At 53.6% G+C, this 27,085-nt stretch overlaps 1 protein-coding gene, 1 non-coding gene and 1 pseudogene across 2 annotated transcripts in view; 2 read left to right on the plus strand and 1 right to left on the minus strand.

Moving 5' to 3' along the window:
• The window catches only part of OSBP2 (oxysterol binding protein 2), a 158,974-nt gene that overhangs the window by 76,384 nt on the left and 55,505 nt on the right, over positions 1 to 27,085 (minus strand). The window lies entirely within an intron of this gene.
• On the plus strand, positions 45 to 235 carry LOC142429943 (U2 spliceosomal RNA). The gene has a single exon (XR_012780452.1). It is a non-coding gene; the product is annotated as a U2 spliceosomal RNA (small nuclear RNA).
• LOC142429514 (glycerol-3-phosphate dehydrogenase 1-like protein pseudogene) lies at positions 19,350 to 20,426 on the plus strand (annotated as a pseudogene).

The following is a 27,085-nucleotide window of genomic DNA, read 5'->3' on the forward strand; positions in this document are numbered from 1 at the left end:
CTTCCTGGGCCTCAGTTGCCTTATCTGTAAAAAAAAGGCATTGGATTGCTTCTCGGCCTTTTGGCTAAGATCAAGTGTAGTGTCTGTTCTTATCAGTTTAATAGCTGATACGTCCTCTATCCGAGGACAATATACTAAATGGATTTTTGGAGCAGGGAGTTGGAATAGGAGCTTGTTCCGTCCACTCCACGCATCGACCTGGTAATGCAGTACTTCCAGGAACGGTGCACCCCCTCGGGGGATTTCTAAAAAAGAAAAAAAAAAGGCATTGGATTCACCAATTCCTAGTCTCCTTCCTTCAGTTCGAAGGCTCAGTGGTGCTCTGTCTGAAGGACACATGAGTGTATTAATAAAGACTAGAAGAGAATCTAAACTAACACCAACCAGTTGAGTGTAACATTCACTGGTATTTCCCATTCCAGTGTAAAGGTATTTCCCAAGAGTAAAGCTAGGGGAAAGGACCATAAATTTGACCCTGAGTACCATTCTTGGAACCTTTGCTGGCCGGAGAGTTCTGCAGTTAGATGGTTCCCGGTCCGGAGACCAGCACCCCCCTTTGCAGTCACCAAGCAACATGCAACATAAAGCCCGGGCCTTGCCGGACCGTCCCTACAGAGCCTGGCAAGCTCCCAAAGACACTGTGCTGCCCTGCATGACACTCGGAGGCCCGTAAGGCACCGCAGGGCATACTACAGAGCAATGTTAGCTCCAAACGACAGATGTGGAGACACCAACAACCCTTGAAGAGTATGTCCTAATCAACTGCACTGGCGAGGTGCCGACTTCAACTATGATAAGTGAGTGAAAAATAAATCTAAAAGGACAACAGGGATGAATAAATAGATGGAGCAGGTCAACAGCACGGGAGATCAAGAAAAATAACCCAATGGACCCCATTCTAGGATTTTCCATTAGAAATGCCTGAAATTAAGAATGCATTGGATAGGCTTATCAGCCGATGGGACAAAGTCGGAAGTAGGGCTAGTGAACTCAAAGACGGGGTCAATAGCAAAGAACAAGAAGAATGGGCAAACAGACACAAGGCCCAGCCTGTGTGAGAGGTCAGCACAGGTCTAGTTCATGTTGAGTTCCAGGCTCACGAGAAGACAGGTCAGAGCAATCCTGGAAGGACACCCATTGCCCGTTGACGCAGAGGGACCCTGTCGGGCCGAGTGGAACTGGCCCCACTGGATTCCCAAGGCTGTTGAACTCTGTAGAAGCAGACTGCCACGACTTTCCCCAACGGAACGGCAGGTGGATTAGGCTCGCCTACATTTAGCGGAGCGTTTACTAACTGCAGCCGCCAGGACGCCTTCCGTGGGAAAATGTCATGGTCCTAAAGGCCCCCACATCTGGTGGGTGATATTCACTCACAGATTCCAGGAGCACAGTGAGGCCCAGGAAGGAGAAATACACAGAAAACTTTCGCCGGGTCCACCCACCACTAGATTGCTGATCATTAGAAACAGCGTTTCTTCCACGCAGCTGGGGACAAAAGCGATATAGTCTTCTCAAGGGAGCAAAAAGAAGACTCCGTGGTCTAATGTTTTCACTATAAATTCCAGAAGAGACGGTAAGATCGTGAAAGATTAAGGAAAATCAGGTCAGCCGATGTATATCCAGGTCAAAAGATTCTCCAAAACCTGAGGTAAAATAAGGATATTTGAGGGAAAATGAACAGCTAAGAGATTTCGTTGCCAGCAGCAAGCAGCACAGAGATATTCAGAGGAGCTGTCCAAACTGAAGGAAAGGAGGAGCGGGTACAAATGCAGGGAGAGCTCAAGACTGTCAGCACATCCTGGCCACCCAGGCGAAGAAAAGTCAGTAGGCGCTGTTGAAAACAACCGCGTGTGCTAGAATTTATAACACATTTACAAATACCTTTATTATTTAGTAAGACATGTAGAGAGGGGATGCGTAGAATGGAACTGATGAGAAGTATTTCGTTTGTTCGAGAAGGGATGAGAGGGCTCATTTAAATGGGGTCCAAGAAATCAAGAGTTAACGGGTGGTGCAAATGGCCATTGCCATTTGGAGGTTCGAGGTTGGAGGTTCGAATCCACCTGAGGTGCTTTGGGAGAAAGGCCTGACAATCTCCCTCGGGTTTTCCAGCAGCACACATGGGGATGACATGAGTCAGGACTTGAGGACAACGGGTGGGTTTTTTTGTTTTTATAGTAAATCCAAGATTCATAGTATGAGCGCTTTTGTTAACAGGATAGAGTACACTTTAAAATGAATACAGGAGAGACTGGAGTAACAACAACAAACGCTTGATTAATAGAAAAGATGAGGGGAAAAACTAAATTTATTACTAGGTATAGTACTACATAAACTCCTAATGTAAAAGGATAATATTATGACATAAAAGGATCAAGTAAATTTACCCTGATAATACAGAGTTATTTCAACATTAAAAAATTACTGGAGGATTGAGAGTTCTGAGGGGCCGGCCCCAGTCCCAACTATGTGGAGAGCTGGCCCTCCCCCAGGAGAATTTACTTCAGAGGACAGCACTGAAGCTGCAGCTCTGGGAGAGGGACATGTCTGATCAGAGCCCACAGGAGCTAATGAAGGGGAAGGCAGAGAGAGTAGAGCACATTCTGTCCCACCAAGCCCTGAGGACAATATTCCCACTCAGAGCACTCAATCCACAGAGAAGACCATATGGCCAGCCCCACTATGAGACATGACATCCCTCACTGACTCTTAGCCCTACAGGTACAACACTGGAGACACAGTGTGGGAATTGCACCCGATCTGATCCCACCACACCGAGGCAAAACACCAAGGGCGTGCAACAGAACAGCAAGGGGAACAGAGCAACGAAATTCCCAGGGAATACAAAAAATAGGCTTTGGGGCCAGGGCTTGGCGTCCCATCAGACTCGACTAGAAAACACTCCTAAAGGCCAAAAAAACAGTCCTTGAACTAACTACAAGCTTTTCTTTTTTGTTGTGTTTTGTTTTGTTTTTTTGTCACTGACTTGGTGTTGTTGTTTTATTTTGTTGCTTGGTTTTGCTCTGTCTTGTTTTTGTGCATGTTATTATCTCTGTAGGTCTGTCTAAATAAGATAGGCTGGATAAACAATCTGGAGAAGAAAACAACGGGACCGACAGTTCCGGGGAGACATGGGAGAGTGGGATGGGGGGAAAGGTAGTGGTGTTAACAAACCCAGGGACAAGGGAACAAGTGATCCAAATCGGTGATAAGGAGGGTGTAGGAGGCCTGGTAGGGTGTGATCAAGGGCAATGTAACCAAGAGGAATTACTGAAACCCAAATGAAGACTGAGCATGATAGTGGGACAAGAGGAAAATCAAAGGAGATAGAGGAAAGTGCTAGGAGGCAAAGGGCATTTATAGAGGTCTAAATAAAGGTGTGTACATATGCAAATATATTTATATATGAGGATGGGGAAATAGATCTATGTGCATATATGTATAGGTTTAGTATTAAGGTAACAGAAGGACATTGGGCCTCCACTCAAGTACTCCCTCAATGCAAGACTACTTTGTTCTATTAAACAGGTATTCCATGATGCTCACCTTCACGACACAATCACTGAAGACAAAGCAGGTGCATAAGTAAATGAGGTGAAGAAAGCTGATGATGGCCGGCTATCAAAAGATATAGCGTCTGGGGTCTTAAAGGCTTGAAGGTAAACAAGTGGCCATCTAGCTCAGAAGCAACAAAGCCCACGTGGAAGAAGCACACCAGCCTGTGCGATCATGAGGTGTCAAAGGGATCAGGTATCAGGCATCATCAGAACAAAAAAATCTTACCATAGTGAATGGGGGGGGGGGACAACTGCGGAGTGGAGACCCAAAGTCCATTTGTAGGCCACTGGACATCCCCTTACAAAAGGGTCTCGGGGAGGAGGAAACGAGCCAGTTGGTGCGAAATAGCAACGATGAAACATACAACTTTCCTCTAGTTCCTAAATGCTTCCTCCCACCTCCCACTATCTTGATCCCAATTCTCCCTTACAAATCTGGCTAGACCAGAGAATGCACACTGGTACAGATAGGAACCAGAAACACAGGGAATCCAGGGCGGATGATCCCTTCAGGACCAGTGGTGTGAGAGGCGATACTGGGAGGGAGGGAGGGAGGGTTGGGTGGAAAGGGGGAACCGATTACAAGGATCTACATATAACCTCCTCTCTGGGGGACAGACAACAGAAAAGTGGGTGAAGGGAGGCTTTGGACAGTGCAAGACATAACAAAATAATTTATAAATTATCAAGGGGTCATGAGGGATGAGGGAGTGGGGAGGGAGGGTATAAAATGAGGACCTGATGCCAGGGGCTTAGGTGGAGAGCAAATGTTTTGAGAATGATGAGGGCAATGAATGTACAAATGTGCTTTACACAATTGATGTTTGTATGGATTGTGATAAGAGTTGTGTAAGCCCCTAATAAAATGATTTTTTTAAATTACTGGAGGATTATTAAGAAAAAATAAAACATATTGGTCCTTTTCAGTAGACATCAGAAGAGCATTTGATAAATGTCAATTTTTCTTCCTTTTTTGAACAAAGAAAACCTGCTGCCAAGTCTGTCTCCCGTGGAGCCCCTGGGGGTTCAGCGGCTCGGCCTCTGGATCATCAGCCGAATGACTAACCACTGCATCTCCCGGGATCCTTTTAGAAGAAATGAAACTGTTGCTATATGCAGATGGCACACCTATGCTTATAGGAAAGCTGGACGATTCTAAAAACCAAGCCTTTATAAATGATGCGTGAAGTTAGCAAGGCTGATAGCTATAAAGTCAAAATATACGGAAATTAACTTTATTTTAACCCCAAACCTGGTACTACAGGGGATTAAGGGTTGGGCTGCTAACCAACCCTTAAGGCCAGCAGTTCGAGCCCATCAGCCACTCCACAGGAGAACGATGAGGCTCTCTGCTCCCACCTAGACGTATCATTTCAGAGACCCTACAGAGCAGGTGTGCTCTGCCCTACAGCATCGCTGAGTCAAAACTGTCTACACAGCTGTGAGTTGTGTTTTTGTTTTTAAACAACAAACCGTAGGAAATAAGAGTAACGATCCCATTTGCAATAGGATGGAAATGATGAAATGCCTAGAAATAAACCTATCAAGCTTAGATGTGCAAGACCTTAACTTAGAGAATAGTAAAATATTCCTGAAAGAAATAATCTAAAAACCCAAATAGCTGGGGTGGGGTGGGGCATAATAGATCATGCTCTGCTATCAGTTCCATGCTCTGCTATCAGTTCCAATCAAAATAATAGGTTTTCCCAACTGTAACTATGGAACTTTTCGGTACTGGTGCAAGGGTAGACAGGCAGATCAGTTGGACAGAGAGAGCTGAGTGCATCGTAGACCAGTAAGTTACCTGATCTAGGCAAGCTTCACTGCAGAGGAGAAAGGGGTGGACTGTCAACACACGTCGTTGGGTCAACAGCCTATTCATACTGAAAAAAATCCCTTGTGGTAGTTACACAGTTTCAGGTCAGCTTGGTCAAAGAGTGAAGGGGTGGAGTCTAGCTTGTCAATCACGTCACAGCCTGATGAGCCCTCCCTGTGGGCGTGACCTTCTCATGAGGATTCTGGAGGCCCGCTCTGCCTTTCCTTTCCTGCAGTTGAGACACTCAGAGCTGGACGAGTCATGTGGAGGCCCGCGCCAGCGCTGAGATGCTTCTACTGCCACTGGCACTACAAGACTTTCCACCCACTGGCCTGTGATCTTCCTGCACTTGGCAGCATTGCATGTGCTGAGTGAATCTGAGAGGAATTTATGGACCAGTACCGGGCCTATAGGCTAATATCAGGCTTATGGACTTGATCTGGACTGGCCTGGGATGTTTTCTCAATATACAACGACTCTTTGATCTAAACCTCTCTGCTGTACACATATGAGTGCCCCTGGATTGGTTTCTCTAGTCAACCCGGCCTAACACAAGCCTGTAGCCCCCAACCTCTACCGTCACAAAAATGAATTCATAACGGGTCACAGACCTTATAAACATGAAAACATCCGAGTTTCTGGGAGAGCATCGTTGCTATGTCGGGATCGGCAAAGAGTTTTTTTTAAACAGGATGCAGAAAGCAATACTTTGGACATGTCCCTGGAGAAGGGCATCATGCTGGGTGAAGCAGAGGGGCAGCGAGAAAGAGGAAGGCCCTCGACGCGATGGATCGACACAGCGGCTGCAACAATGGGCTCAAACATAGGAACCCTTGTGGGAATGGTGCGGGACCGGCGTTTCCTTCTGCTGTGCATAAGGCTGCTATGGGTTGGAACGACTCGATGGTACTAACAACCTTACGATACAGAGAGAATCACAGGAAGATGTTTGGAGGAGAGGTGGGAGAAGCCTAGACTATTAAGGGGAGGGGCCATGCTAGTCACACTGTCCTGACGAGGGTGATGGGGGTGGGAGCGGAGGAGGCCCACCCTGGAGGATTGGAGGGTCAGTCGGAGCACCTAGGAAGGCTTGCCCCCAAACCCCGTCCGTTAAGCCACATGCCACCTGAGTGACAAGATGACAAATTCCCCAAGCTGGGACACAGGGGCAGGGACGACTCTTCAATGTGCCGCAACTTCTCTCGCTCAAAACCAGGACGAGAATGTGTCACGTTTCTACATCACTGCTGAAGTCGAGTTTTTAGCCGAAGTCACTTTTGACAAGAGCCTTTGGCCTTGAGACGATGTGGTGAGCAGGCAGGAGCAGGTGGCCTGGGATCACATGAACCTGGGCTCCAAGCCAGCCCTGTCACTTCCCAGTTCGGTGACCTTGGGCTAATTACTCTGAGGATTGAAAACAGTTCAGCTCTGTGCACAGTTGGCAGGCATGGTGCCCGCTCTTAGGGTCTCTCTCGGGAGAGTCAGCTCTGAGTCAGCTTCTCCAAGACCCGGATTGGATGGGGAGACTCTGGGCCCTCCTGTGGAGACAGACACCCGAGGCTTGTGCTTCCACATTAGAGGAAGCAAACCTTGTCACCGCTGCCAATCGATGGCTGCCATTCTAAACTATAGTGCCAGCTAAGGATAATTGGCCCAAGATTTCACATCTTGATGGAAAGCGCTGTTTCTATGCATCTGACTTTAACGGCTATGTGCTAGTGGCGAATCCAGATGATGAATGATTCATACGGAGACAGGAGGACTAATTAGACTGGGAAGAGAGGAGCCATTGAGAAACAGAAAGGCAGACTTATTACGCACAGGCGTGCAGGAAGCGTTTGCAGGAAGGTGCATAACCTGTTTCTTCTGTAAACAGTGCTGCAGATGGTGGTTGAAAGAAACGCTTGTAAAGATATTTCTTATCACGAGAGCCCAGTGGCAGACTGTTTAAAGCGACTCCTAAACTCTTCCTTGGATCCAGTCCTGGGAGATGGCTGCAACCCTCTTTGTCTTGCTGGTCTTGCTAGCAAAAGCATCGGCCATCCCACAATTCCTTTTGCTCTGCCAAGTGGAATGAAGATCTACAATGGGCTTCACGAGAATATGCTGGGAATACTGTAAACAAAGAGGGCTCCTTTGCCTGGAATCTCCCAGTGGATCGGCAAGCTCTTCTGTTCGAAGCAAGCGGCCCACCTGGCCCCAGCTGTCAAAGACTGTCTGAGCAGTGAAATCAAAAACTCAATTAAACCGATCCTATTCCCTCTTCTCAGAGGCCTGGGGCCTGGTGGTTATGTGTTGGGCTGCTAACCACAAGGTCAGCTGTTGGAACCCACCAGCTGCTCCTTGGGAGAAAGACAGGGCTTTCTACTGCCGTAAAGGTTAGTCTCAGAAGCCCACGGGGCGGTGCTCCCCTGTGCTAAGGGGTCCCTGTGGGTCGGCATCGACTCCACTGCAGGGAGCTGGGTTTTTGAACAGTCCCTCCATTTCAGGGCAGGCTCCTGGACCATGAGGCAAGCAGAGAGGGATAGGAAGAAACACCCTCCACCCGCCTTCCTTGTCCATCCCGCGGCTTGAAAGACCCTGAGACACGTTGGCTAGGGGACGCTCAGCCAGGTGCCCCATCAAAACAAAACCTAAAACCGACAACAGCACACATTTTCCCATCTAAAGTACACCTTGGTGTGTGTGTGTGTGTGTGTGTGTGTGTGTGTGTGTGTGCAAAATGCAGCTTTCTCCATCCTTTTGGGGTTGTTTACTGCATTCCACTTAGCGTCCTGCTGAAATGTGGGCTGAAAGCTGTCGACACATGAATTATAAGAGCAGGCCACAGCAGAAAGTACTTGGAGAAAAAAAATCAAACAGAAAATATCCCCTCTCTATACTCGAATTCTCTCTCTCTCTCTCTCTCTCTCTCTCTCTCTCTCTCTCTCTCTCTCTCCTCTCTCTCCTTGCATTCTCAAAGACCGATGTGCCGCCCTGGGCACCACCTCACTCCCTTGTGTACACCGTGTGTGTGTGCACCTGCACCTACACACCTGTGTGTAAGCTTCTACAAAATGGATGATCAGCCCCTTTCTTTGTCATCATCGTTGCCTTCTCCTCCTCCTCCTCCTCCTCCTCTTCCTCCTCCTTCCTCATGCTCTCCCACCCCCCCCCCACCCCCTTTCCTGCTAAAAAGGGAGTCCACAGCAAGGCGTGTTATCTCCCCAGGGCTACAGAGCCACGTGCTCTCCCTCCAGCAGCCCCCCACCCCCAAGGCTGCAGGAGGACCCTGAAACAAGCCAGGAGCCAGTGGGCAGCCCCCCACAGAACAAAGTGGGTGCCAGCCGTGCCACCTTGCACTCCACTTCTCTGACAACAGCCAGCAGGGCCCTGACGCTACAGAGAGGCGCACAGGAAAGGATGTGGTTGCGTGAGCCTCACGGCTGCCATCCACACCTGGAACAGAGCTTCTACCGCAAGGAGCAGGAGGCGGCCCAGCTGCTGGACAAAGAGCCTTCCAAGCCGACCTGTGTTCTCAGAGACGATTCCCCTGGGCTCTTCCTGGTCCTCAGGGCTGTCTTCCAGAAAAAGCCCAAAGCCAAGCTGACTGCCCTCAAGTCAATGCTGACTCATAATGTTCTCCAGTGGGTTTCCAAGACTCTATTCACGGGAGTAGAAAGCCCAGTCTTTCTCTTGAGGAGCTGCTGGTGGTTTCCAACAGCCAACCATGTGGACTGCAGCCCAAACGCATAACCAACTGCACCCCCAGGCTGCCCCAAGTCACGTCAGACAATGCTGTCCCTCTCACTTTCACCTGGGATTGTGGGGGCCTCAGTAACTGCCTGCTGCCTGCGGTGAACCACACCTAGCTGGCCTGGCTACTCAGTCCTGGGCTCCTTGTGTGTCCAGAGCAGAAATGGCTGTGACCTTTGGAAAGTAGTTCACCAGGCCTTTTCTCTGTGGTGCTTCTGGGCTGCTTCGAACTCTGATCTTTCAGCTAGTAGCTAGGGGCCTACTCACTCAGGCCACCCAGCAGCTCCTCTGGGGCTCTTCTGATCTTTTCCTGTGCTCCAAATATTGAAGCTGTCTCTGCGGGTGTCTGGCCTGAGCTGGCGGGGCCAACAGCAGGGAACCCTATCAGCCACGGGCTTAGCTGCTGGCCCCCACAGAGAAGAGACCACAGAGAGGGCGCTGAAAAGAGGTCGGCGCCTTGCCCCTGGGGTTCCTCATTTCTCAGTGCACAGAGGACACAGCGCCACCAGCTCACCTGACTCGGACCCTCAGTGTCTGGCCAGAGCTGGGAGCCTGTCTAGAGCTGCCCTTTAAGCTTCAAATAAGCCGTAGAGCTCTTTCCAAGGTGATGCAGCCATTAGAATCTGACACCCCCCTCAGCCACCCCCCGACACACCCCCCACACACACTCAACACCACAGCAGACACCCATCTTTTCCTTGATGGGTGCAGTCTCTGTCGCGGCCTCCAGATCGCCCAGGCACACAGCAAACAGGCTGCGGCTGATGCCCTTTCAGGGTACTGCTGCTGCGCTCAGACTTGCCCAACGCTTTTAAAAAACCAATTAGTCACCTCCAAGCAGCGCCGCGTCGCAAGTCGACACTTACGATGTATTAATTAACATAGTCCTGGCATTAGAGACTCATTACACTGAAGCCGCGGTGCTGATCTAATTTTACGCGGACGCAGACGTGTAATTGCCAGAGCTCCATGAGGCTGAGCCACCGCCAAGCCAGTCTAAGCTCCTCTCTGACTCTGTCACATGACGTCCGGTCCACGGCCTTGGCTGGCTCCCCAGCCACCTCACCGCTCACTTAGGCCTTTAGGGGAGACTCAGAGGCCAGGCCTGGCTCCGTGCCCATCAGCCCCACGCCAGAAAGGGCCAGGCCCTCTTTACTGACAGGCCCTTCCTGGAGGCCAAGTCCCAGAGGGGCTGGGTGGGATTCTACATCTGGTTGCCATGGCAGCAATTCGAGCGTGGGGGGTTGACACAGTGAAAAAATATGAATGTCCCTAAGAAGTGAGGAGGGTGTGCCTTCATCCCTCGTACTTCAGACGTGTTCTCAGGAGAGACTCGCCCCTGGAGAAGGCCCATCCTGCTTGGTGAAGCAGAGGGCAGTGGAAAAGAGGAAGCCCCTCCGGGAGATGGACTGACAACAGTGGCTGCATGATGGGTTCGAATACAGACACTCTTGCGAGGATGGAGGGGGACTGGGCGGGGCTTTTTACTGTACGCGGGGTCGCTGCTGTGAGTTAGAACCGATTCGCCAGCACCTAACAACCAACAGCAGGGTCCTTGGCTAGCGTTCATCCCCTGACCTAAGGGTTGGGGTTTGAGCTCATGTCCCATTCACAGCCAAGGACAGCTGTCCCAGGTCGTGGCTGAGATTCCAGGCCAGTCCGCTTGAGCATCATGTACGGGGCCCAGCCCTGGTCCTGCAGACCCCATGAGGAACAGCCTGGCAATAGGTCCTGGCTCCGCCTCCTGGGGCGCTCCCCCTTCCCACCGCCATGGTCCCCTGGGTCTGGAGCTCCATTGTCTGGCTTCTCTCTCAGGCATCCTCCACCCAGAAGCCAGAGGGAGACCCACCCCACTCTTCAAGGTCATTGTGGCTGATAAGGTCTGCCTGGCCTGGAGCCTGGACCTATTGGTTTCTCGAGCCTCATCCTGGCATCCCCAGCCCCGTCTGCCAGCCTGCTGCTCCTGCCCCCCTCTACCCTGGAGCTGCGTCTCTCTCTGTCCCAGCAGCCAGGTCTCTCCTCCGGCACACTCCACCACAACCGCTTTTTCACTCGTCCCTGGCTGCAGGGACTGCTGGGTGTGTTTCCCACAGAGCCTTCTCTTCCCATTGTCTCTTGCTGAGATGCTACCTCTGGAAATGGTGGAATGCTGACTAGTTCTCTTTGGTACGGTGACTCTGTGTATTCCTTCCATCTTTTGCTGATGTCTCCTCCAGCCTCCCACATGTTGCCCATATAATCTTGCAACGTGGCCACTCGAGGCTTGGAGTTTTTCTTTTCTTGAGTGCTTTCAGTTTAAGACACGCTGAGTGTGTTCTTCCTTTTGGGTTTTCTAACTCCAGGTCTTTGCACATTTCATTAGACTAGTTGGCCTTGTTTTCGTGAGCTGCTCTTTGAAACGCTCTGCTCGGCTCTCCGGCTTCATCATTTCTTCCACTGGCCGGAGCTGCTCTATGATTAAGGAGAACTTTCCGAGTCTCTCCTGATGGAGCTACTTTGATCTTTCCCTTCTTTCTTGTCTTTTTAATGCCTTTTGGCTTTTCTTCACTGGTGATTTCCATGGCGTCCTCCCACAGTCCATCTGGTCTTCTGTCGTTAGTGTTCAATGCAGCAAATTCCAAGTTCAGGTGGGAGAGTCTCAAGGTCTTGTTTGGGCTCTCCTGCGCTTGGCTTAATTGTCTTCAGCTTCACCCTGAACTTACACAGGAGCAACTGATGGTCTGTTCCGCAGTCAGCCCCCGGCCTGGTTTTAGCCGCTGAGATTGAGCTGCTCCATCACCTCTTCCCACAGCTGTAGTCAATTTGATTTCGGTGTCTTCCATCTGGTGAAGTCCATGTACGTAGCCCCCGTTTGTGTTACTGAGAAAGGGCATTTGCTGTGAACAAGTTGTTGGTCTTGCAAACTTCGACCACGTGATCTCCGGCTTCATTTCTATCACCAAGACCATCTTCTCCAACGTGGCCTCTGAGATGGGGTTTTACATGCATGTCCCGGGGAAATGGAAACTGGCAGGTTGGGGAGAGGCAAAGAACTCCTACTTCTCCCCTGCACTAGAGGGCAGGCCCAGAGGGCACCGACTCGCTTCTCTCTGCTGCAGATGTCACATAAGACGCTATGATGTCTGAGACCACCACCCACCTGCCAGTCTGCCCTCCTGTGGTGGCTGTGCATGGCAAGGATGCGGCAAGCGATGTCACCGGTGTTCGCCTCTTGTGGACAGGTTGTGGTGGGGCTTCTAAATGAAGCCAGACTAGAAAGAAAGGCCAATTTTCTACAATTAGCCAATAGCCAGACGCCCGTCTCTTTGGCTTCGACTACTCGACAGCAGCCTCCTGGGATGGCGTTGCCGGGTCTGCTGCAGGCGGGTGGGTCAGTGCTCAGGCAGGCGATGGAGCAGGTGACAGGCAGTCGGCTCCTGTCCTTGCTGCTGATCTGCACTTTCATCCTCAGTCTGGTCTGCCTGCTCCGCCTTGCCGTCGGCCACGGGCTTCAGCTGCTAGCCGGGGCAATAAGTCCACCATATCTTTTCTTTTCAATTCCATTCCTTGGTCATGCAGTAGCATTTGGGAAAAGCCCAATGGAATTCCTAGGAATGCCTATGAGAAGTCTGGACCGATGTCTAGTTTCACCACGGTGGGCAAGAAGTTTACTCACCACCTGCTGGGGAGCCGTGCTGCTGCCCTGCGTTTTCTTTCTTTCTTTCTTTTTTTGGTGTGTGCATTTAAAAAAATCATTCTAGTGGGGCTTGTACAGTTCTTATCACATCATTGTGTCAAGAACATATGTACATTTGTTGCCATCATCGTTCTCAAAACATTTGCTTTCTACTTGAGCCCTTAATATCTGCTGCTCATTTTTCCCCTTCCCTCCCCAGACCCTGAGTGCTCTCACGTGGTTGACTGCCTTCCAGAGAAAAATCTGAGTGGGGGAGGGGTTCTGCGGGAGAGGAAACACCCAGCCTGAATCCAAACCTGTACCTCCATCCTGGCCGTCCTGGCTCCACAGCAAACAGTCTCCTCCTGCCCTAGGACAGCGGTTCTCAATCTGTGGGTCGTGACCCCTTTGGAGGTCAAACAACGCTTTCACAGGGATTGCCTGAGACCATCGGAAAGCACATATTTCTAATGGTTGGGGGGTCACCACCACATGAGGGACTGTATTAAAGGGTCGCAGCATTAGGAAGGTTGAGAACCACTGCCCTAGAGGATGATGCCCCATTTCCCAGACAGCCATCTCCAACCTGGGCCTGACCTGGCTTTCCAGTGTGCTGGCCCAGAGATCCAGCCTCACCTCTCATGGCCTCACCAAAGGAGGCAACACGGTGTACCCAGACAGCTGGAGGCTGGACCTACCCATCAGCACCCACCAGCCCGCTGGCCCCTCTAAAAAACACAGCTCACAGCAGCTGGAGGCGTGGATTGTCAGGGCCACTGTGTCTAGGTGAAAGCGTGTGCTCCCAAGAGCCAGCTCCATCCGGCTCAATCCTTCCTGTGCTTAAACGCCACCCTCTCCCACCGCCCCCAACCCTGGCCACTCAGCCTGCTGTACTGAGCCCCTGGTTGCTCAGCCTCCGCAGTGCTTCCCATTCCTGTCTCCCCAGACTTGTGCCCCACGCACTGCCCCCCACCCCCACCCCACATCTCTTCCACCACTTTCAATTGTCATGCCTGCCTGCTGGCTGGGCCTGCTTCCACAGCTGGGATTGACCTGTCTAGCACACTACAGGGGGCCAGGGCCAGACACACACCAGGGATGGGTGAGGGACAGCCCGGGAGCACCTGACCCTTACCACTGCCACCGGCACTCCTGTCCTCATTCTTGTCCAACTGGACAGAAGCTGGGAGTCAGGGAGCACTCCCGGCAAGAGATCAGGTTTAAGGAAGCTTGGGAAGACTAGGCGGACTTACCTGCCCCACTCCTGCGGGACAACACCACCAGTCCCTTGGGCTCTGTGCTGCCCTGCTTTGGCCACACGTGATCCGACAAAGCTGAGCTGAGCCCCGAGCCCCAGATCTGGACCTGGGGCACAGAGACTGCAGCCATGAGGCCAGGGCAGACCCAGCTTTGGCTGAAGCTACGGGAGAACCAAGAGGCCATAAGGGTGGTCAAAGCCAGTCTGCAGGGACAGAGAAGAAATGAAGGGGATCTTTGGAAAGAATCAGAAATGACAGCGAGAGCAGCAGCCCCAATTTCCTGCCCTCCCCCTACCTCTGCTTCTTCCTCACGCCCCTTTGAGTGGGTATTGGCTGCCTGCCACCAGTTGACTCTGCGTAGAAAACCTGATAAGGTCACCACGAGGGGAAATAAACTCAGGAGCAATGGTTTTTGTTTGGTTTGATCTTAAGAAAATCTTATAATTTTTTTTTTCTCCAGAAAACAGGCTGCCATCTCTAGAGGTACACTGGAGAGGTCCGTCCTGTGAGAGAAAACTGCGACCGTCCCACACGGATCTGCTGCCACCTGGACCTGCCTCCAAGAGTCAGGGATGCTGCAGTGACACCTGGCATCTGGGAGCCGTGCCACCTGGTGCCCTCTCACCTGGTGGTTAGTATCACTACCATATGGCGTGGGGCCAGCTAGCATATGGTTTCTGTGGCTCAAAGAGAATTAACTACAACAACAGTATTTGTCCTCACATTGACCTCATTACGGCCCTCCTTTGATGGGTACAGAAATCAAAGCTTAGCGCATGGGGTCTTAAAGGCTTGAAGATAAATGAGCAGCCATCAAGCTGAGAAGCGACAAAGCCCACATGGAAGAAGCACACCAGCCTGTGTGATCTTGAGGTGTCACTGAGATCAAAGACCTAGAACAAAAAATCATCTCATTGTGAATGAGGGGGAGTGTGGAGTGGAGACCCAAAGCCCATCTGTAGGCCACTGGACACCCCCTTACAAAAGGGTCGCAGTAGGAGATGAGCCGGTCAGGGTGAAGTATAGCACCGATGAAACATACAACTTTCCTCTAGTTCTTTAATGCTTCCTCCCTACCCCCACTATCATGATCCCAACTCCACCTTACAAATCCAGCTAGACCAGAGGATGTACACAGGTACAGATAAGAGCTGGAAACGGAATCTAGGACAGATAACCCCCTGAGGACCAATCATGAGAGTAGCGATGCCATGAGGGTAAGGGAAAGGTGGGGGGAGAAAGGGAGAACTGATCACAATGATTTATATATAACCCCCTCCCTGGGGGGTGGAGAACAGAAAAGTGGGTGAAGGGAGACATCGGTCAGTGTAAGACATGAAAAAAAAAAAGATAAATTATCAACGGTTCGTGGGGGAAGGGAAAAATGAGGAGCTGATACCAAGGACTCAAACAGAAAGCAAATGTTTTGAGGATGATGATGGCGACAAATGTACAAATGTGCTGGACACAATGGATGGATGGATTGTGATAAGAATTGTACACGCCCACAATAAAATGGTTTTAAAAAAATAAAGACCATATCTCATCAGATAATGACTTCTTTTATCCTCTTACCTACTAATTCTTACAAACACCACTCTTTCCACCTGCCTGTTTTTTAGCTGAAACAGGGGACCAGTTCTGGGCTGGGTTTTGGGGCAGAAGAGTCCAACAAGGAGGGTGGGTTTAGGACCATGTTGCCTGCCACCTTCACAAGGTCGAGCCAGGTTGGTGGTTTATCCAAGAGCTCAAGATCAGTTGCCCTCAAATTCTGCGTGGGGGGTGTCTTAGTCCTGGGGACTTTGGCTCTGAGTGGCTGTGGGCTCAGATTCAGATGGGGCCCGGAAGGGGTGGGGACGTGTTCCCATCCGAATGGGTCCCAGGATCAAACAGAAATCCAAATTGTTACCACCTCCTACAAAATACACAGGACCAGCACACTCTCAGACTCACACCCTCCCCCTTGACAAGGCATCCCGAGACCCCATCCTTCCAGGATCCCCGATCCCCCTGCTCCTCATCAAGGCCTCCTTTGGAAAGGGTGTGCTTGGTAGAGGGGCTTGGGGCTGCTGTCTGAAAGGTTGGCACTTCTGAAGAGAGGCCGGGCGACCAACATCAAACACCCCCATCCTTTGCAACCCTTACAGAGTCCAGTTCTATTCCTGCACACCCGAGGCTGTCGGGACTCGGCGTTGACTCAGTGGTCACCGATCTCGTGGTGTCTTCAGACGCCGCTCCCAGCCTTCTCTACTGGAAGCGCTGCGCCCTGTCCTTGTTCCCCTCCCCCACTCTGCCCCACCAGAGGGTGGGGTGCACCCCCCCACTGAGTCCACTGCTACTCTAGTTGCCATCCTACTAAAGCTCCCACCCACTGCCATCAAGTGATTCTGACCCAGCGCGCCCTGATCGAGGGCTTCTGAGGCTGTACCTCCTTCCTGGGGCAGAAAGCCTCATCTGTCTCCTGCGGTGTGGCTAGTGGGTTTGAACCTCCCACCTTGGGTTACCGACCCAAACTATGAAAATTCGTATTGTGGGTTTCCAGGGACCAGATAGAGACCCATCTCTCTGCCGATTCCAAATCGCAGCAAGCCTGCTATGGGGCAGGGCATCTCTGCCTGTATGGTTTCCGAGGAGAACTTTTCAGGGGAGCAGAAAGCCCCATCTTTCTCTTGGAGTTTCAAACCACTAGCCTTTGGGGCGGCAGCCCCGTGCATCACCCACTCTGCCACCAGGGCTCCTCCAGGCGATCTAGGGGCTCCTTGAAATAAGCCTCCTTCCAACAGATTAGTTTTCCACAAGTGATCAAGAACGTGAGTTGGTTGTTATGGCCCTTGTCTTTTAGAACTCTGCGACTAGAATGGCTAGGATGTGTGGGCCGGGGGAGAGGGCCAGGTTGGCTGGAGTTGCTAACTGCCACTGCTGAGCAGCAAGTGGAGGCTCGGCGACTCCCCTCTCGGCTTATGCTGGTGTTGGAAATAGTCCATCAACCCCCCCCACCCACTCCCCCTCAGGGCACTGGCAGCATTCCTGAGGCCTGGTGTCCACTGGAGGTTTTCCAGCAGCGTATTCACGGAGTAGCAAGTCCAAGTGTGGCTACTGCTGTGGGACACAGAGCCGGCGATTTGGGATCTGCTACCAGGAGCTCTCGGGATGTGGGGTACGGGATGCGGGGCCCCACCTCCAACCGACAGTCTCCTTCTCCCCCAGAAGCTCCAAATTCGTTTATCACACCAGGCGCTGACTTCGGCCACCCTGAGAGCCAGAGTGGGCAAGCAGGGGCTGCCCTGAGAAGGAACAGACACAGCTCTGGGGCAGCACTGAGGGGACTCCCCCTGCTCCAGGTGGGAGTCAGAGAAGTCGACCCATCTCCACACTGGAGGGTTTGGGCGAAGTCAACCCTCCAACCTGGACACGTGAGGACAAAGGACCAAGCATCCAGGCAAGTCCTGCTTCCCACCTGGATCCGGAGTGTGGAACAAAGTATCTGGCACAACTCAGAGCCCCGAGCCTGGACACAGGTGGTCACTGGGCATTACACCATTCTGCAGCGAGCACAGGTAAGATAAACTAAAGCCCCAACCAAAACCAAAGCAAACATGCATTGCCTTTGAGTGGATGCCAACTCACAGTGACCTTATAGGACAGGGTAGAACTGCCCCTGTGAGTTTCTGAGACTATTTCTTCACAGGAGTCGAAAAGGCTCATCTTTCGCTCAAGGTATGCCTGGTGGTTTCGATCTGCTGACCCTGCAGTTAGCAGCCCAATGTGTAACCACTACACCATCAGGGCTCCCGTCTAGGTAAGATGGCTACATCTTAAGCCCCAGGCTTCCACACGCTTTGCTTGCTTAGAAGGCTGGCCGACCTTCTCTGGAAAGCTGGAATTCACAGCCCAAGAGGGGAGGGACTACCCATGGGGAGCTACCGGCCCACCACAGGGTCTGACCGCCATGCTGTGCACCATCAGCTCTGGGCAGCCACTGCAGACAGAGCCCATCCCTTCCACCAGCAACACCCACCCCACAGTCACTTTCAATGACCAACCATTCACAGCCTTAGTCCCATGCGCTCAGCTCAGGGGAGGGCCATGCAGAGTGTCTGTCTGTCCTGTGAATGGAGCACTCCCTCTTGCCAAACAGGGAAAGAGCTGCCCTGGGACCTGGAAGGCGGGCCCGGAACTGGAACGGCAGCTTATGTATGCACACAGTGAACGGGAGGCCCCACAGCCTCTCTGCTGCCTTCGCAGGACCGAGCACATTACAAGAACACACAGAGTACAACTGCACAGCAATGAAGTCCCCGTTCCCTGTGGAATCAGAAGGTGTGGGCAGAGGGGCCCAGCAGGAACCACCCAGGGTGGCTGAAAGAGCACCATCGACTTTCTCAAAGTGAGACGGGATGGTTGGAAGGATGGGGTGCTTATGAAGCTAGGGGCTCCTGGTACCTTCCTATCCTTGAACCAGAATCTCGGGGCTCCCCTCCAATTATGTGCAGCTTGCCAGGGGACTTCCTGTCTACCCAGGTGGGAGAGGACTTCTTCCAAGTCCTTTCACAGTGTGCTCACAAGAGGCCTCATGACACCTTCCAACCAGTAAGGAGGAAGAAGCTGCCCCTCTTTGGGGCTTGGGATTTAGTCACTTAAGTGCCATCTGTTTCCCATGGATCCTGAGAGGAACACAACCCTGTTCCATCCCAATTCTTAGGGAATGAGGCCGGGGGAGCCAGTAGCCTCGGGGGACCCCACCTTGAGGCAGGACCTAAAGGCGTTCTCCACGTGCCACAGACTGAGCAGAACACACCACACGCAAGAATCCAGCGGGGACGTCTCAAAACAGGAGAGGATCGCTGAGCAGAGAGACAGGGAGAGACAGAGAGACTTCCCGAGGTCACTTGAATGCCGAGGCAAAAAGGATTTCTGAGAGCTGTTCACAGAGAAGACCCACCAACATGCCCTGGAGATGCGAGCCCCCCAAGCCCCATCCCAGACCATGGCCAACAGGGACCGGAGGAACGCCTGGCGTCTTACCTTCTAGAGGATTTTCATTTTGGACCAATAGGATGGCAAGCTGCCCAGATGTTGTGTAGGGTTGAACCCTGGGGCCACCAGCCTCCCTCCTGGCTCAACTGCTGGCCTTAGCTACACTGAGGGCAGGACTGGGCTTCCTGGGCTGAGGGGCCCTGGGCTGTGATCTCAGAATAGGGCCGTGACATCAAGGGGAGGCCCGTCTTGGGGACCAGTGAGGGGCCCCTGAGTGACTGAGTTGGCCCCACCCTGACGAATGAAGGCGGAGGGGTAGCAACAGGCAAGCTGGCCAGAGAGGGGTGGCCATGGCTGCTGGATCACCAGCCGTGGCAGAGGTGCCCCTGAAAGTGTGCATTGTGGGCTCTGGGAACTGGGGTTCTGCTATTGCGAAAATCATTGGTAACAACGTGAAGAAACTGCAGCAGTTCGCCCCCACGGTCAAGATGTGGGTGTTTGAAGAAGTGATCGATGGGCGCAAGCTGACAGACATCATCAACAGTGAGCATGAGAATGTCAGGTATCTCCCGGGGCACAAGCTGCCGGACAACGTGGTGGCAGTGCCTAATCTGACGGAGGCCGTGCAGGATGCAGACCTGCTGGTGTTCGTCATTCCGCACCAGTACATCCACAAGATCTGCGACGGGATCGGTGGGAAGGTGTCCCGGAAGGCGCTGGGGATCAGCCTCATTAAGGGGCTCGAGGAGGGCCACGAGGGGCTGAAGCTCATTTCGGACATCATCCGCGAGAAGATGGACATCGATGTCAGCGTGCTCATGGGCGCTAACACGGCCAACGAGGTGGCGGAGGAACAGTTCTGCGAGACCACCATCGGCAGCAAGGTCATGAAGAACGGCTTTCTCTTCAAGAAGCTGCTGCAAACCCCCAACTTGCGCATCACCGTGGTGGACGATGCAGACACCGTGGAGCTCTGCGGGGCCCTGAAGAACATCGTCGCCGTGGGCGCCGGCTTCTGCGACGGCCTGCAGTGGGGGGACAACACCAAAGCGGCGGTCATCCGCCTGGGCCTCATGGAGATGATCGCCTTCGCCAGGATCTTCTGCAAGGGCCAGGTGTCCACCGCCACCTTCCTGGAGAGCTGCGGCGTGGCCGACCTCATCACCACCTGCTACGCTGGCCGCAACCGCAGGGTGGCCGAGGCCTTCGCCAGGACCGGGAAGAGCATCGAGGAGCTGGAGAAAGAGATGCTGAATGGGCAGAAGCTGCAGGGGCCGCCCACGGCCGCCCAGGTGCACCGTATTCTCATGCACAGCGATCTGACCAAAAAGTTCCCGCTTTTCACCGCCGTCTATAAGATCTGCTACGACCGCAAGCCCGTGCGGGAGATGCTGGCCTGTCTGCAGTGCCACCCCGCGCACATTTAAAGGGACGCCTGCTCCGGGTCGGTTCCGATCGGGCTTTGGGGGTGGCCACGTGGAGAGTGGGGACTGGGCGAAAAGGTGCCTGCTTGATTATAACCCCATCACGGTGTGCCTGAATTCTGACAGGTCCATATATTCGAATTACGAGAGGCAGGGAGTTTGCTGTGGGTAGCTATACATGCGAGGGTGGGCTCATGCTTTATTCTGTGGGCATTCCTATGAACCCAATTAAAGATCTTTTTATAAAATAAAATTAAACAGCCCCCACCCACCTCACCACACCACACCCCAAACGGAGAGGTAGGTGGCCCACTTTGGACTTACTTCCCGCTTCTAGACTCTCCAGGAAGCTGGGGCCTGGAGACCTCACCTGCTGGATCACAGAGCCCACCTGCCATCTCTAGCGCCCTCTGGTGTCCAGTGAAAGCAAGGGCACCTGTGATTTTCTGACTGGGGAAGGGCTCACCTTTGAACCCCTGCAAGACGTTGGGAGCCTCCCCAAGGGGAAGGCTTACCAGATCACACGCAGATTTGAATTTCAGCCACACAAAAAACACATTTTCACCATATCCCAGATATTGTATGAGACTGACAATTACTCGTTGTTTATCTGAAATTCACCTTTAGCTGGGTAGACAGTATTTCTCCATTCCCTCACCCTCTAAACCTGGCAACCCTATCCAGGAAGCCTTTTTAAAACTGCCGGTGACCCCCAATGTGTCCCTTGTGCTGGGGCACCTGGAGGTCTGTGTTATTTCAAAGCTCCCAACATGACTCCCACTCACAATGGCTAGTTTATATATATTGTTGTTGCTGCTTTGCACATATATTTTTTTGTTTTTGAGCCAATATTTTTTAATCCATTTATTAGAGGCTCATACAACTCTTATCACGATTATATTTTTTTCTCAATTTTTTTTCTCTTTTTAAAAATCATTTTATTGGGGGCACGTACAACTCTTCACAATCCATCCATCCATGTCAAGCACATTTATACATTTATTGCCCTCATCATTGTCAACACATTTTCTTTCTACTTGAGCTCTGGTATCAGCTCATTTCCCCCCTCCCTCCCTCATGAACCCTTGATAATTTACAAATTATTATTTTTCATGTCTTATACTGTCACGTGCTAAGCGCATCTTGCCCATTATCGAGATCCAGCATCTCTAAGAGATAGTACCATTACAGGTGACCCCTTTACACAGGAGGAGAATGAGGCAGCCCTCAGGTCGGCCGGCTCTAGCATCCACTGCTGATGCTGCTCCTGCTGGTTGCTGTCCACGCTGTTGGCTCTGACTTACGGAGACCCTGAGTATCAGAATGAAATGCTGCCCAGGCCTCCAAGCTTCCCGATCACTTGTACGTGTGAGCCCGTTGCTCTGGCCACTGTGTCAGTCCATCTCATGGAGGGGATTCCTCCTCCGCTTTAGTGAGCACAGTGTCCTTCCCCAGCCAGCAGTCCCTGTGGGGATGCAGCTAGAGCGCGCGTGTCAGTATTCTGTGCCCCAGAGGATTGTTGCCGGCTGGTTGTCAGTAGATCGCCAGGCCTTCCCGCTCTGGCTGAGTCTGGAAGATCTGCTGCGATCTGTCCACCACGGCTGCCCTGTTGGTGTCTGAAATAACAGTGGCATCGCTTCTAGTGCCACAGATACATGAAAGCCACCACCGCGTGACAAATGCGCTGGCAGCTGTGCAGTGGGTCCACTCCTAAAGACAAGAAGTCTTGTCGCTGGAAGGGTGCTGGGCGAGCCTGGGGTGAAGCTCCCTGTGGACTGGCAGAGGGGGAAGCCCTGGGACTAGTTGGCAGGGGCTACTGCAACAAGGGGTACATGCTGGGTGCTTAAGAAGATACAGGCTTGTAAATGCTCTCCCAGTGCTGGAGGCTACGATCTAAAATCGAGGTGTTGGCGGTGGGGCGGGGGGGTTCCTTCCCAGGGAGAATCTCCCCATGGATACTGGCAATCCTCGACATTCCTGTATCACTTCCGTTCGTGGTAGCCCACCGGCCACACTTGCCTAGCGGTGCCTTCGTGGAATGAGCCGCTGCGTTCAGGGCCCATGCCATCCCAGTATGACCTCACCCAATGAACGGGTCACATCTGCAGAGTCCTCGTTTCTAAATAGGGCCTCATCCCGAGGTCCGTGATAGTCTCACCGTCACCACCGCGCTGCCAAGCATGAGGGGCCGGGCCAGGCAGCAGAGAGGACACAGCAGATACAGGTAGAGTGGCCTCCCCCAGAAGGCACGCTGGGGAAAGCAGCGTGGGGGAAAGGGTGGGCGCAGCGGAGAGAGAGTGCAGGCAAAGGATCCCAGCCTGCACCTCGGCCTGGCAGCAAGAACAGAAGCCGGAGCGGTCCGGAGGGCGGTAGAGAGAAGTCAAAGTGGGTGAGCTTTATTTCATTTTAAAAAGTTAACATGTGGTAAATTTGAATTCTCGGTGTACGGTTTCCTGAACTGTAACGTGCAAAGATTCATGACAGGCACCAGGACAGTCCAGCCACAGAGCAGACCCATCACCCCAAACTCCCCATGATGATCCTCACCCTCCTAGTTCTATCTCTCCCAGGAGGTTGTGCCAGCAGAGAACTGGGGGAGAAGACTGGCTCCTTTCACGCAGCACAAGACCTCTGGGATTCATCCATTCAAGCTGTGGCATGTGTCAGTCGGCCCATCCTTATTGCTGGGTAGCATGGGTGCATGGAGCCCTGGTGGTGTCTTGGTTACATGCTGGCCTGCAGTCCACATGGCCAGCAGTTCGAAACCACCAGCAGTTCCAAGGAAGAAAGACTGGGGACGTCTCAGAAACCCAGAGGGGGGTCGCTATGAGTCAGCATTGTCTCAGGGGCAGTGAGCCTGGTTTCGGTTTAGCGTGGGCGTACAGAACCCCAGTGGACCGGGGGGTTGCTGCAAGGCCACAGCTGTTCAGACTCACCCCTCGTAGAGACTCCCCATCTTAGAGACTCCCCCCTCGTAGAGACTCCCTCGGAAACCCTAGGAAGGGTTTGCTATCAGAGTCGACTTGCAGGCGGTGGGTCTGTGTATTTTACTTTGGCCTGTCTAGCCGCCCCTTTCTCGAAGGGCGTTTGGGTTGAGTGAACAAGAACAGCTGGGCGTGGGCAGGATCATGCTGCATCCGAAGGCTGTAGGCACGCTGCAGGATGCCATCAAGGTGTCCTCCAGAGGGACCATCCCAGTTTGTGTCCTTCCCTGCAGTGCCTGTGGGCCCCGGCTGCGCAAAGTTGGAGGTGAGGAGGCTGGAGTCGGTTCTGTTACTCTCTGCCTGGGTGGGGGTCTGCTTCCCTCGGGCTCTGTCGTCCCTATGTCCAAACCCCACTCCCCCCACCCAGCCATCACTTCCCACCCCTGCCCCCAGCTCTGGGTCCCAGTAGTGGGAAGAGAGTGACAGGGACACACTCGCCTTCTTGGGGCGCAGTAGTTCTGATCGGAGAGGAGGGTCCCCCACCCTCGGTGTTTGGGGCACCTACGCCCCAGCCCCCAGTGCTACCAATGCCAAGGTGCCCTCTCCGGCTCCTTCTTCTGGAAGCTCCCTATCCCCTGATGCACAGCCTCAGTCTTCCCTGCATCTGGGCCAAGAGATCCTGGAAGGAAGAGCAACTGTCGACGGCCACCTGCTCAGGGCTTCTTCCATTTAGGTGGATCGGTCCCCAATCTACCTGCTGCTGACTGGTTCCAGGGTGCCCTAGGAGGTGCCCCATCCAGTCCGCCCCAGGGAGTGTGGCTGCATCCCGTGGAAGAGGCCGAGTGCAGGGAGCTTCGCTCACGCCATCGGGATGACGGCAACTGCAGAGCCGCTCCGTAGCGGATGACTGTCCCCACTGGGCGCCTCTGCCGGGGTGGAAGTCCGACACATGGACTGTGGTGAGCTGGCGCTGCTGGGCCCGGGCACTAGCTGAGCCAAGAGAGAGGGAAGAGTCCAGGTGAAGGCTCGGCTCACTTCGGGGCCAACCTCCGGCTCTGCGAGGTGAGCTGAGATCTTGTCTCCAGCGGCTTCAGGGCGGTTGGCGGTGGGTCGGATACTGGTGCGATGGCTTCAGAGTCAAGCATCACTTCCCAGGGGAGAAACCGCCTCAGTCCAGCGTCGGCGGGGTCAGCCCGGACAGGCAGGTTGGCCGGTCCAGGTGGTAGCCGTTTCTCTGTTCTCTGGGGGAGCATGGTCCTGGGCTTTTGGGGTGGGGGGGTGGTGGGGGGGGAGAAGCAGTGGTACAGATACGATGACAGTGGCTGCAACCTCACGAGCCACTGGGAGAGGAGAGAGGTGGCAGACTGGGAGGCTGCCTTCCCAGTCTTCCCATGCCAAAAACATGGTGGTGGTTTTGTGTGCGTCTCATGGAGAAAGGTGTGTGGGCAGGTGGAGGGTGCGTGGGCATGAAGGAGGTGCGGACAAGCCGGGAAAGGAGAAGAACCCTCTCCAACGGATGAGAAACAAGAAGGCACCTGACGGACAAGGAGTCAGAGGCCCGGAACCAGGGCCACCGGCGCCGGGATGTGGCTGCCAGGGGAGGCAGCAAGCCTGGTGCAGCCAGGCCACAGGGAGACCTGGTGGGAGAAGCTGGGGTGTGGGGCCAGGAGCTGAGGCTCCGGGGCTGAGGGTCCTGGAGAATCTGAGGGCTCCACTGGTGGCTGGGAGGCCATGCTGGGAAGGGACATCAACGCATCAGACCGCATGGGCAGGGCAGGCTGGAGGTGGGCATGGCCACGTGTCCCTGGGCCCTTGTCTGCCCTGCTCAGAGAGAGAGAGGGGTGCTAGGTAGCATTCTTTCTCCTGACTTGGTTCTTCCCCATGATGATGTCACCTTCTGATGACCTCACAAGGGCCTTCAAAAGACAGGTGAGTGAGCTAACACGTGTGCATGGGGAGGAGGCAGCCCTGCCAGCCAGGGCACCTGCAGGACTCAACCGAGCCACCAGATGGCATCTGTGGACAGACACACACACACACACACACACACACACACCTGCCACACCTGAAAAAGGCCCTGTGCCCTTCCCAGGACAGGGCCACTCAGCGAGCAAGGTGAGCTTAGAGTGGACAGCTTCACATGCTCTTCATGGGAAACCGTTCACTGTCGACTGGTAAGTAAGCACAAGGCAGCCTATGCTTGCCTCATGTACTGGTTCCTCCACCCCTGGCGGGAATGAAGGCATGTGAAGAGTCCTGATTCGGTGGGAAGGTGTCATGGGGTTGGGAGAGATGCAGATGCCGGTCAGGGCGAGAAGCAGAACCTTTGGCGTGCTGGGGAAATGAAATTGTTCATTGCCGATGAGCAAGGAAGCCCGAGCGTGCCTTGCTCACTGGGGCGAGCTGACACTGGCCCTTCCTCGCACACTTGCCTAGAAACACAGGGGAGGAGGCTGAGTGTGCAAGGATAAGCACACCGGGTCTTAAAAGGCCAGTGGGGGCTGCTGCCCGAGGCCTGGTGCTGGTGGTGACAAGTGGCCCATCTCTAGCTCAGCAAGCAAATCCCAATGCACTGCCAGCATGCCACGCGTCCCCCCTACCCAGCCCACCCACCACCCACAGCTCTGCACCCTATTCCCATGCTAGGTGTGGGCATGAGGGCAGGCAGATGTCCTGCTGAAGGCCAAGAGGCCAAGGAGGGCAAGAGCAGACCAGACAGGGCCTGGGGCTGAGGCTGCCGCGCAGGTAGGACGGGCTGAGGGGAAGAAGGCAGGGGCATTGGCGTTCATTGCAGGGTTGGCGGGGCATCTGTGAGGCTGGAGGAGGTTGGGCGATGAGGACAAACGTGGCCAGCAAATGACAGACAACTCATGGTCCTGGATGGACAAAGCCATCCAGGCGGGCGGTTGGGGGTTGGGGAGTCATCTCTGGCTATGGCTGTGGCCGAGGGCCGGGAGACCAATACATGTGCAGGGGCGGTCTGGCATTGGGGCACCGTGGCTGAGGTTCAGAGGTTGATGGCAGGTCCGTTTCTTCCTAAGCAGCAAGAAGGCTGAACCATAAAGGGAGAAAACCCTCCATTTAAAGTAAGCTGCCAGGAGTACCATGTTCCTAAAACCAGCCCTGGCTTGCTCAATAGCTCTGTGAGTTGCCACGGTAACGTGACAACCCTGGGGCCAGTGCACACAGACTGAAGGGCCGGCTCTAGGCCTCTCCGCCCCCCCCCCTCCTGGGGGGCCAGCCGGCCCCTGGGGGATTGCAGTTCACAGAGGGGCTGGTCTCTGATCTCATGACTAAAGGTGCCTGGCACAGCCGGCCAAGGGCAGCGGGGTGGCCACCGTGTCGTTCCCACCACAGGGAGGGCAGTAGCAGCCAGGAGAGGCCAGGAGACTGGGGGCAGGGAGGGGCCAGCATTGGAGCATGCCAGCAGGGAGGTCCAGGCAGCAAGATGGGGACAGGTCATATTCAAGGGCCCCAGCCTGGCGCCTGGGGCAGGGCAGGAACAAAAGCTGATTCAAGAGGATGCCCCCAGAGCTCAGTGAAGGGGGTCTTGGAGAGACAGCCTTTGGGGCGTGGGCAGAGTCAGGCCCCATCTGTGGGCTTAGGAGGCCCATCAGGGGCCCTTCCTGCCTGCCTGCTATGAGCCAGTGCCTGGGTGCTGCTGCCTGCCTGCTCATCATGCCCAGAATCCCTCCAGGACTTACGGGAGGCAGCTAACCCCTCCAACAAAAAGCAGGA

Source organism: Tenrec ecaudatus, chromosome 16, assembly GCF_050624435.1.
Source record: "Tenrec ecaudatus isolate mTenEca1 chromosome 16, mTenEca1.hap1, whole genome shotgun sequence".
Classification (NCBI taxonomy): Eukaryota; Metazoa; Chordata; class Mammalia; order Afrosoricida; family Tenrecidae; genus Tenrec; species Tenrec ecaudatus.